Source organism: Eulemur rufifrons, chromosome 18 (genome assembly GCF_041146395.1).
Source record: "Eulemur rufifrons isolate Redbay chromosome 18, OSU_ERuf_1, whole genome shotgun sequence".
Classification (NCBI taxonomy): domain Eukaryota; kingdom Metazoa; phylum Chordata; class Mammalia; order Primates; family Lemuridae; genus Eulemur; species Eulemur rufifrons.
This window is the reverse complement of record NC_091000.1, coordinates 66,444,632-66,457,387: the sequence shown is the minus strand read 5'-3', so window position 1 is coordinate 66,457,387 and position 12,756 is coordinate 66,444,632. Positions and strand designations below refer to the sequence as shown.

Genomic DNA, 12,756 nt, shown 5'->3' with positions numbered 1-12,756 from the left:
GGAAATCAATTTCCTTGGGAGTTAGCGGGTGGGTGCTGGGAAATGCATATAAATTATTGGGAAACCTTATTTTAGAGAGGACAAATTTTGTTTTAGACAAACTTTTCTAAAGTAAAAAGAAATTTTACATTAAAAATTCAAATGCCAGGAGTATTTGCATTTAAAAGCAAGAGTAACACTAAATTTTGTAACATTAGGAACCACAAAAGAGAACAGAAGAGTTTAGGAACTCACTTTCAGAACTTAAGCCACTGCTGAGACTTTGATCTTACCCTCCGTGACCAGCTGGAGTGTTTGCAGAGGAGTCTCTGAGTGCTCAGTAGCAATCTTAAAGGGCTACAACTATTGGAAATGAAATCCATGCACTAGCAGCCTTTACATAGCTGGTGCTAATTCACTTATAAAGGGATATGAGGGGATTTTACTAATAGAATAAATCAGATATAGATTCTCCTCAGGTGCAGCTGCTAATCTAACAAGATTTTAGATAGCAGCTAGGTAAATTAACAGCAATGTCTGGCATGCTTTCTTGCTCAGCATAGAGTGGTTATTTACATTTTAATAACAGTATCACTGCTCTTCCTGGCACCCACACATTCCTCCAAAACAGTTTCTTTTTTGGCAGTCATGGCAGCAGAGAGGGGACAAAATAATTTAATTCTAATATTTTGTTCCATGTGCAAAATTGGCTTTATAACATAAATTTACCTCAGGGAATCATCCATTGTTTTGGAAAACAAAATGGGCAATAGTAGTAATCACTGAACTCATTTTTCACTATTCTCTAGCCCAGAATAGCTAAGAAGGAAAAAGTACTGCTTGGAATGTAAAGACCTAAGTTCCTCCCAAGTTTAAGGACATCAGAAAATAGTTTAAGACACCCACAATTTATATCAATTGAGCTCGAGGTCCAGAGGCAGAATATTCTGCTGCACATTCTTGTTTGTCTCCTCAGTTCTCCCAAGTCCTTACCTACAGAAATGAAGCTCTAGATCTTAAAATTAAATGTGTCTAAAGCAATCAAGAGTCCTGGTTCAAATTTTGGATGCAACTTTGAAGTGCATGATGTAACGGTTCCCTCCGCCCTCTCTTGCTCCTCCTCCTGCAGCACTTACAGCATGAGATGTTACTCTCTGCACTGAGGGAAGACCTTTCACTGGCTCTGAATCACAAAAGTAGCTACTACTGCATCAAGTTTATTTCTCAGTTGTATGAATTCCTATTTCAAATGATCACGATTTTGGGAGGGTAAACACAAATCTGTCTGAATCCTTAAATTTTGTGGGAGAGGGCTTACCACCAATTATTTCAATCCTACCCCTGCCTTGGTTTTTATCATTTGTATTTTTTTTCTTTTTGCCTGCTATTAAGGTAAACCATTTATCCCTGAACACATTCTGGCTATCAGCCTCTTGACTATATCACTGAACAAAAACATTTCAAAGAAAAATGTGCAGATGCTGCAAAGAAAATGGCATCCAGCTGCTACACAATGATCCTAATAGGAGTCAGATGCTGTTTGAAATAAGGTATGAAAAATTAACACAGAAAGGGCAACAGAACCAAACACGAGGAAGCAGACTGCATCCACAGAAACATGAAGGCGATGCAGCTCACACAGACACTGCTCTCCCTCCCCTCCCGAAGCTTGGGAGGTTCTTAGCACTGTTTTGTGTGGGAGATTCCCATTTGGCTTTCCTTCTCCACCCTAGCCTTTGCCTTTCAGTCTGCCATCGGATCCCAGGTGTTCTTGTATTGGCTGTCCTTTCACCACTGCAAGGATTGTACTTCCTGAGATTCCCCCACTTATGCCAATTTCCCAGGTGCAAAGCAGCACAGCAGGCAGTAACGACACTCCTTAGCTGAGGTCCTGCTTCACTTTCTCCCCTCCCAGAATCACTGTCAGACAAATGCAGGCCACAGTCCCAGCCTCCAAGCACTTGGAGGCTCACACCAGCTTTAGCATCCAACCTGTGATCTGGAAACCAGCTAATGTAAAATGCCTCTCATTTCTGTCATTCTTTATCAGCATCACAAACACTGATTTCTCTGCTTATCCATCCTGTAAACATATCTGTGCCTTTTCTGGCTCCTCTCCAACTCCTAGTCAAGTATCCTTTTCTACTGGCCTCTTTGGGACCAACTGCCATCCCCCTCCTTGGAAGGACGTGCCCTCCACCCACTCGCCTTAACTGAAAGATGCCCTGCCCTGAAGACAGTGCTTCCTTTACAGTCACTAAGAGGAAGCCGCTTCATCCCAGCACGCCTCCACGTTCCGCAGGCCCAGAGGAGACCGTGCTGCTGCTTCCACATCATCGTCACCCGCACGCACCCGAGGCTACGCCATCTGACTATCCCATGTCCCATCCTTCCACGACACTGTTATCTTTTCACTTGTGGAAGTCAAGTCTTAAGATTTATAAAGTCTTAATATCTAAAGGGCACCCGGGGCATACACAGATCAACAGTTTTAGGTAATTTAAAAAATTATCACAATTTTTAATAAAAATAAGATCTTTTCAAATCAACAATTTTCCTAAATGACAGCATTTGCAATCTTTTACTGAGGTATCTATATTTGCTTCCCTGATGGAGGGCTCACTAGTCGGTTTCGTCTCTTGGTTTGAGATCTAATAGCTACTCCTTCCTACTTTCCTTTTGTGGGCTCATCTCATCTGGCTGCCACACATATGCTGCATTCTCTAGGGCCCCTATGAGGATCTGTTTTATTTAAAATGAAGCCTCTGTCAGTAATTGTGTGTGTGTGTCCAAGGTTTCAACTATTTTTTATATATGCCATTGGCTACCAATATTTCTCTACCCTAGACCTTCCTCAAATCCATATAACCCAATTGCCTTTTGGACTTGTCAGCAAAAGTACAGATTTTTCAAGTGAACACATTCGAAACTGAAGTTACCACCTTCCCTTCTCATTGGTCCCAATGGCCAGTATTTCCTTCTATAGGTGGGAGCATCTTCATGCAGTCAACTGCCCAAGTCAGAAACTTGGAGATTCATCCTAAATTTCTTCCTTCCTGTAAATCCCTGTATTCAATCAATCTTGGTTTAGGCTCTTATCTTCTAGACTAATGCAACGGCCTTGGGATTACAGTGTGTATGTGTGTGGTGTACGATAAAATGAATCATAATACCCGCAGAGAGAAAGCTCAAGGGCACTTGAAGGTCATAAGCACTCTGGGCAGATAACAAAGTGGAGAACACAGCAGAAAGCTTCCTTCTTATAAATGCAAACTCCCACTAGAACGTAAGCCCCACATAGCAGAGATTTTAATCTTTCTTGCTTATTGCTGTATCTAAAGTGCCTGGCACAGAGAAGGTACTCAATAAATATTTACTGAATAAATGAACTAATCAAAATATCATAGGCAATATCAAAAACACCTTCAAGAAAAATACCAATAATCAATAAGGAAAACACAACAAATAAGAAACTGCAAAAGAAATAGAATGAAAGAGGACTTGAGGCACAAAGACCAAACCTCTGAAAGACAATGATTACAAAATTCACAATTAGAATTCACCCAAGAAATACATACTAAATGCCTATTATGTAAGCACTATGCCAGGTGCTGGGTACACAGTAGAGAATAATAAGGGTATTAACCTCAGGGTCTGGTAGATGATGAGATCTCTACATACAGAGATGAAACAGGAAACAAGAGCCATTCAAAGGGGCCAAAGGGACTTGCTGGAGTAATGCAATGGTTCTTCTCCTGGTGTTTCCACAGGCCTATTTATTTCTTAAAACATTGCACTGGGCACAGTGGCTCAAGCCTATAATCCTAGCTGGCTCAGGTGGGTGGCTCAGGTGGGAGGCTCAGGTGGGAGCATTGCTTCCAGTCAGGAGTTTGAGACCAGCCTGAGAAAAGGTGAGACCCCGACTCTACTAGAAAATTAGCTGGGTGTGGTGGCACACGCCTGTAGTCCCAGCTACTTGGGAGGCTGGGGTGGAAGGATTGCTTGAGCCCAGGAGTTTGAGGTTGCAGTGAGCTATGACCATGTCATTGCACTCTAGCCTGGGCAACAGAGCAAGACCCTGTCTCAAACAAACAAAAAAATTATACTGTCCACTTAATACGGATGCATTTTATTGCAGTAAATTACTCCTAAGTTGACTTCTAAGGTAAACTAAAAAATAAATAGTACATTAGTTATATTTGCCCACTTTTAAGAAAAGCAAAAGAAAAAAATAAAATTACAATGCCACAGAATATGTACATAGTTGAAAGAAGCAAAAATTAACACTGAATTATAGAAAGCAGAATAGAAGATACACTAGAGATTCAACTCTAAAACTTAGAAAAATTAAATAAGGTGGTGAGAAAATTTGGAAAAAATTAACCTTCAGAATAGGGCAAAGATATATAACCTATGAATAATAAGTGTGAACAAACTGAACTGCATAGGCAATTAAATTTATAATGGAAGAAAATGTCCCAGACGTGATTATAAAAAATTGAGAAGACTCATTGAGATTTAACAACCAGAGGACAATGCCAAGATATTTAGTTACAAAGCCCTAAACTCCAAGGTCAGAAAAAAAAAATACTTTAAGGAAGGACAAAGAAAGAACTTTAAGTAGGTAGTACTGAATGGAATACAGGTAAGTATATCCTCAGATTTCTATTTTAAAAATCCTCAAAATAAGGCTGCTTTCCATAGTCACTTGCAGTGTTGCTTATTTTTATTTTTTTTTTTTGAGACAGGATCTTGCTCTGTCACTGGGGCTGAAGTATGGTGGTGTCATCATAGCTCACTTCAGTTCAGCTTTGAACTCCTTGGCTCAAGCGATCCCCTTGCTGCAGCCTCCAAGTAGCTGGGACTACAGGCGTGTGCCATCATGCTTGGCTACCATGGTGCTGTTTGGAGAGTTCAACAGGATAACAAAATAATATCAATAATTTATGGTACAGACACCACACACAGAGTACCGGGCTAAGTACTTGATATACATTTATCTCATTTAATCCTCACAAACCATGAGTTTGAGAGATTAAAAAAATTTAGGCCAAGATCACATGTCCAGTAAGTGGCAGGGCCGGTTTCTGAACCCCACTGATGCCAGTCTGTGATTTTCAACCCTAGGCTATTCCTCCTCCACAGGTCAATAAGCTCTATCCAATCTTTGATAAGTACTTGGTATAAGCCAAGTTGTTATTCATTTGAAAAGGCATTTAAAAAAATTGTCTCTGGCATCACAAAGCTTAAAAAGGTCATCTTATCTCTCAGCACTGCTTGAAGTGTTCCTATAAATAGTTCAAGCACCAAGCATGTCTTAAGACAAGTGTATGAGATCATTATGAAGGAATGAGCTATTGATAAAAGCACTAAGAGTAAGTGAAATAATTGAGTTTAATTGTTTCAAAAAGGAGGACAGTGTCCAGTGAAGGGTTGTAGAGTAAGGAGATGAAATTACCATGAGAAAACCCATTCTGGAGGTCAAAGCTTCTGAGTTTTTGGGCAGCTGTAAATAAAACCTATTATATAGGTCCCTGTTTAAAATTCCCCAATGGTTTTCCTTTATCCAGAGATAAGGGTCAATACATGAGCATGGACAGTATACAGCTGCTGCGGTCCCCAATCCCCAGGCCGCAGACAGGTACCAGTCTGTGGCTTAGTAGGAACCAGGTTGCACAGCAGGAGGTGAGCGGTGGACAAGCCAGCGAAGCTTCATCTGTACTTATAGTTGCTCCCCATTGCTCGTACTTATAGTTGCTCCCCATCGCTCCCATCACCGCATAAGCTCCGCCTGCTGTCAGATCAGTGGTGGCATTAGATTCTCATAAGAGCAGGAACCCTACTGTAAACTGCGCATGCGAGGGGATCTAGGTTGTGGCTCCTTATGAGAATCTAATGCCTGATGATCTGAGGTGGAGCTGAGGCAGTGATGCTCGCGCTGGGGAGCAGCTGCAAATACAGATTATTAATAGTAGACAGAGGTCTGACTGCAAAATAAATGTAATATGCTTGGCCGGGCGCGGTGGCTCACGCCTGTAATCCTAGCACTCTGGGAGGCCAAGGTGGGCGGATCGTTTGAGCTCAGGAGTTTGAGACCAGCCTGAGCAAGAGCGAGACCCCATCTCTACTAAAAATAGAAAGAAATTATATGGACAGCTAAAAATATATATAGAAAAAATTAGCCAGGCATGGTGGTGCATGCCTGTAGTCCCAGCTACTCGGGAGGCTGAGACAGGAGGATTGCTTGAGCTCAGGAGTTTGAGGTTGCTGTGAGCTAGGCTGACGCCATGGCACTCACTCTAGCCTGGGCAACAGAGTGAGACTCTGTCTCAAAAATAAAATAAATAAATAAAAAAAAAAATGTAATATGCTTGAATCATCCTGAAACCACCCTCCCTCCCTCTAGCCCCTACACACCCTCCACCCGCCCTTGCCTGAGGAAAAACTGTCTTCCATGAAACTGGTCCCTGGTGCCAAAAAGGTTGGGGACCACTGGTATACAGGACTCTCTGGACTCCTGTTCACTTCTCCCACTCCATCTAGCATCTCTGCCATGGGCCAAGAACTCCAGCTATAGGGAAAAAAAGTGTCCTCAGTTCTCTCTTTCTGAAGTCTGTTAGTTCTCTATACATGGAGTGTCCTCCAGCTGAATTTCTTGGCTAACTCCTCTCATCTTTAAAGACGTAACCCAGTTAGAAACAAATATGACACAAGATTAATATCCTTAGCATACAAATGGAGCATATAAATTTAGTAGAATGACATTAAAACCACAGTAAATAAATAAGAGGTATGAAACAGTAATTCACAAGAGAACACAATGAGTGACTAAATTCAGGAAGACAGATATCTATGTATGAATGTTCCGCCTCAGTCATAATCAAAGAAATGCAAATTTAAACAAGGTATCATTTTCCGTTCATCAAATTAACAGAAGTTTTTGAAAAGGCAAAGGGACAGGTTCGCCCTGCTGGTAAGAGCATGAACTGGTACTTCCTGTGGGGAAGTATAATGATAATGGGTAATAATGATAACTGATAATAATGTTCATAATCTTTTATCTATTCATTCTACTTTTAGTAATCTACCATGCAAAAATAACTTGAAATACGTACAATGGAAGAAACAGAATGTTCATTACAGAATTATTTATACGCATTAAAAATAGAAACAACCAGCTGGGTGTGGTGGCTCATGCCTGTAATCCCAGCACTTTGAGAGGCCTAGGTGGGAGGACTGCTTGAGGCTGCCAGGAGTTCGAGAGCAGCCTGGGCAACACAGTGAGACCCCATTTCTAAGGAAAAAAAAAAAATCAGCTGAGTGTGGTGGTACACACCTAGAGTCCCAGCTACTTGGAAGGCTGAAGAGGGAACATTACTTAAGCCCAGGAGTTTGAGGTTACTGTGAGCTATGATAGCACCTGGGCAACAGAGTGAGACCCTGTCCCCGCACTGCCCCCCAAAAAGTAAATAAATAAAAACTACTTAGATGTTCAACAATAGAGAAGTGGCTACATAAATTATGGCATTATGTAGCTTTTCTTTAGTAATGTAGATGTTTCAACAACAACAAAAAAAACCCTTGAAGTGACAGGTACAAAAGTCAAAGGTAAAAAAGGTATAAGGTGAAAAATCAGGCCCCCTCTCACTCTTGTCTCTGAAACCACCAGTTCTTCTCTCTAGATGCAATCAGTTAGCAATTTCTTATGCAGCTTTCTAGAGACATTAGATTCGTATTAACGCCTCTAGGTATGTATTTTTTGCTTCACAAATGGTCGTGTTCTAAACATATTGTGTATTTTAATTTTTTAAGTAAGATATATCTTAGTGATCATTTGATAACAATACAAATAAAGCTGACTCACTTTTTTTTTTTTTTTTTTGGGAGACAGAGTCTCGCTTTGTTGCCCGGGCTAGAGTGAGTGCCGTGGCGTCAGTCTAGCTCACAGCAACCTCAAACTCCTGGGCTTAAGCGATCCTACTGCCTCAGCCTCCCGAGTAGCTGGGACTACAGGCATGCGCCACCATGCCCGGCTAATTTTTTGTATATATATATTTTAGTTGTCCATATAATTTCTTTCTATTTTTAGTAGAGACGGGGTCTCGCTCTTGCTCAGGCTGGTCTCGAACTCCTGACCTCGAGCGATCCACCCGCCTCGGCCTCCCAGAGTGCTAGGATTACAGGCGTGAGCCACCGCGCCCGGCCTGACTCACTTTTTAAAACGGTTGTATAGCATTCATTGTCTGGGTGAATTAGAATTAATTTAGCCAACCCTTCATTAATGGATATTCATGTATGCACGTATAGCTATAGGATCAATTCTCAGAAATGAAACTGATAGGTCAAAGAATATGTATATAGTTTTGATAAGATATTGCCTAAATTCCCCCTGTAGAGGTTGTATCAACCTGTTCTTCCACCACCAATGTATAAGTGTACCTGTTTCCCCAACATCTTTACCAACTCAATGTCATGAAACTTTTTGATCTTTGCTATTCTAATAGCTAAAAATGATATCTCATTTTACTTTTAATTACATTTTTTATTATGAATGATACTGATCAGCTTTTCAGAAGTTTAAAGTCATTTGTATTTCTCTGTATATATCCTCTTCCTTTTCTTAATTGAGTGGTCTTTTTAACTAATTTGTAAGGCCTGTTTAAGAAGGTCTTAAGAATCTAGCCCTTTGTGAGCAGCTGCAATATTCTTGCTGGTTTGTTGTCATTTGGCTTTGTTTATGATTTTTTTTTTTGTCATGTAGAAATGTTCAGTTTTTATGTAGTCAAGTGATCAATTTAATGTTATGGCTTCTAGGTTATATACCATATGTATAAAAGCCTTCTCCACTGTGAGATTTTAAAAACCATTCATCCATGTGTTCTTGAGAACTTTTATGGTTTAACTTTTCACGTTTACCTCTGATCTTTCTGCAATTTGTTTTGGTGGTGGATGTTAAGTATGAATCTAACTTTACCTCTGTTGTTAAGTTTTTTAAAGTGAAGGATGTAATTTTATATTCAGGATGTCCTCAATCCTCAATTATGGAAAATACAAGTATAGGAAAAATTAGAAGGAAAATACAACAGCATGTTAACAATAATTACTTTTGCTTATTAGAGTTTATGCTTCCTAAATTATTACAATAATCATTATTTGTTGATTTTTAAGTTCCAACTGACATAATTAAATGAGTAATATACCACAATAAGGAAAAATCAGTAGTAGAGAAGGCTCAATTTGTGGGAGAAGAGACTGAGGAAAGGTATATAGTTGGATAACACATATAACCAGGTGATATATATGATGAGGAATTAAACCATAGTGAAAAAGAGGAAGGGATGGATTAAGAAGTATTTAGTATATAAAAATAACAGGCTCTACAAGTTTATTTTTAGACAGTTTATTCTGAGGCAACAAGGAGACAAAAGTAGACATGTCCAGTAGACTGCCAGAAATACGGTTTTGGAGCTAAGGCAAGAAGGTCCAGACTGGCAGTAAGTCTGAAAATCCACAAGAAATGTGAGACAATGAAAGCAGTAGAATGGGAAAAAGCATTAGCTTTGGACAGAGTGCTGGGGAAATCATGCCAACATTTAAGATCAGGCAGAGGAAGGATCTATGAAAGGAGACAGAGAAAGAAGCGTTGGAATAGAGGCAGGAAAGCCAGAATTATTCACAGGAGACAAGAAGGCAAACGTTACAGAGAGTGGACAAGATTGTCGGTTAGGATGTCATTAGTGACTTTAGCAAGAACATCAGCATATACTTACTGATCCCAATGTAGTAAATATAGTAAAAAACCTAAATTCTTGGAAATACATTCATAAATAATAATTGGGCCTCAGAAGAAATTCATTACACAATAAGAAAATGTCTTTTAAAAAATGAAAAAGATAATGCATAAAATCTTTGGAATGTAGTCACAGCCATACTTAGATGAAAATTAATGGCTTAAATATCTTTATTAGTAATAAAATACTAGTGAAGTTTAATAAATTAATACTAGTTCCTAGCAGACTAGAAGAGCAAAATAGCATAGTCCCCATGAGAAAACAGGAAATAAGGTTGTAAAAGTATTTGTTAAATAAAGCAAAAAAAAATCAGTGGACTTAGCTAAGACAACTGAGTTTGTTTTTTTATATTATGACTATTGGGTTACACATCAGAAAACAAAACTATGAGAAAAAACAGTGAAGAGGTTTAGAAGTTTAAGAAAAGGAGTTGAAAAGAATTGTTCTGGAAACAGCACGGACTCCAGGATTTGCCAAGTAATCTGAAAGGGACAACTGAGGTTGGTAACATTGAATATGGTGGTACCCATCTGCCAAACTGGGCGATTTTTTTCCCAGCTGTGTTCAGCTGCCCAGGTGTAGTTATAGGAAAGATAGATGTCTGATTAAACCAACAGATGCAGTTTTGACAGATAAAGGTGTAACAGACGGGCAAAGAGGGAGAGAAGAAATTTTTACAGGGCTCACAGTGGGTGGTGCTAGGAATTTCTTCCCCTATAGTCACAAACGTCACAAAGCCCATTAGACTATCCTTTGACTTAGCCCCCTTTGTAGGATTCAAGTCCTAAACTAAGTGTCCAATAAAAAACAGTCAAAGAATTTATGGTAAATTAATGAAATACATCTGGTGAAATAATAAATAGGAAAATTATGTGCAAACAAGTACATTTAAAACAATATGAGATAAAACAATTTCATGTAACTGCAGACTTGAAGTAAGGTTCTATGGGGATTGTTTAAAGTAACATTCTCTTTAAAAAATTTTAAAAATAACAAAAAGCAAGCAAGCACCACCATACTGTATAGGAGGTGCTCCTCTCGGTCCCTAGAGGAACAGTTTAGGAGCATTTCTGTACAAGTTTCCTTTAGGTGCTTAAAAACATTTAAGATCTTTAACCTATAATTCATCACAATTAAACTTCTAATTATCACTTCGATCTATCCTCATAGCCACTGACATTTCGTTGCAAACAAGATTTTTCAAAATGTAAACCAATTTATCAAATTAAAGGCCACCTATAAAACGTGCTTAGCTAGTCTGCAGTAAGGCATACAGATGAAGCAGCAGTGAGGTCCCTAGCCCCCTTTGGTTTTAGATGTGGCTACTTTGATAGTGCAGATCTCTGGTGTCCCAGAGCTGTGACTAAAGGTAGCATCCACAGTTCCCTCCTCACATGCTCCGAGACTCAAAGGTGACCACATGCTTCATTTGTGGAGTCCAACAAACTACTCTTATGAGGGGAAAAACACACTTTTCTCACATCTACCTATATTTTTGTTACAGAATTGGCTATGATTCTTTAAAAAAAAAAAAAAAAGGATCACTGGGACAGAAAAGCTCCTCCACCTACAGGGATGAGATTTTTCTGGCTTCTTTTGCCCCCTACGTACCAGGAATGAGCTTGACCTAGTACCAAAAAAGCAAGCTCAAGCTTTCATCATGCAATAGGGGCTAGATATTAGGCTACAGAATACAATTTTCTGAATTTTATTTTAAAGTTATAGCATGAACTAGCCAATGTAAGACATGCCATTTAAATTATTTAACATTTATGGAGAACAACTACCTGCAGTAGAATATTTAATTAATTCTCGATTTTCCATGTTATAGGGGAAAATAAAGTATGAACTATGGAAATTCCTCTTGGTCATCAAACTTAAACTTCTTCATTGAAACTTCCCATCAGCTCTTCTAAAAAGGAGCCAAATAAAATGTCTTTCATTGTACCCTTTCCTACTGCTATTAGTCACTAGCGACAATAAATGAGCAAGGAAGGAAAGAGAAAAGATACATGTATCAGTCATCTACCCTGTGCAGCAGGGACTGATTTCATGGAAGACAATTATTCTATGGACTTGTGGTGGGGGATGGTTTGGGGATGATTCAAGCACATCACATTTATTATACAGTCAGACCTCTCTGCTAATGACAATCTGTATTTGCAACCGCTCCCCAGTGCTAGCATCACCGCCTCAGCTCCACCTCAGATCATCAGGCATTAGATTCTCATGAGGAGTACGCAACCTAGATCCCTCACATGTGCAGTTTACAGTAGAGTTCCTGCTCCTATGAGAATCTAATGGTGCCGTTGATCTGACAGAAGGCGGAGCTTATGCAGCGATGCAAGGGATGGGGAACAGCTGTAAATGCAGATGAAGCTTTGTTCTCTCACCCTCTGCTCAACTCCTGCTGTGTGGCTGGTCCCTAACAGGCCAAGGACCGATTGGGTCCATGGCCTGGGGGTTGGGGACCACAGCTGTGCACAATACATCATCAAGGATGATTCACACAGAGGAAAAGTCACAATTCTCTCTCCCCCTTCCTAAAACGTGTGAGATAACACAGTGTTTACTGAGCTATTCAGAAGGAAAAAAGTCTCCATAAAAATATTTTAGGTACACAGTAACCTCACCTATTTGCAAGAAAGCTAGAAACCAGAAGGTAAATTAAAAAAAAGGCCTTGAGGCCCAAATTCATGGAGATTATACAGTACAGTCAAAATCTTTCTGATTTTCCCGAGTGAAACTGGCTTTGAAAAAACCAGTTTCCCCTGGCTTTGAAAAAACAGCAAGGGAGAAGCTGGGTCTCTGTTCCCTCAATCCCTGAATTCCAGATTGAATCTAGGGCAAGGGAGTCCATTAGATAACTTTCCCTACTTGCAGTTAAAGGGCTCTGAACTCTTTATGCAGACATATGCAAGTGAACATATTCATCACATCCCTGGATTTACTGAAAAAACATGGTAGCCTTTTCTCCCTTTGGAGA

General features: G+C 39.7%; 1 protein-coding gene across 1 annotated transcript in view; it reads right to left on the bottom strand.

The window, feature by feature from the left end:
- The window catches only part of LYRM4 (LYR motif containing 4), a 150,249-nt gene that overhangs the window by 111,692 nt on the left and 25,801 nt on the right, over positions 1–12,756 (bottom strand). The window lies entirely within an intron of this gene.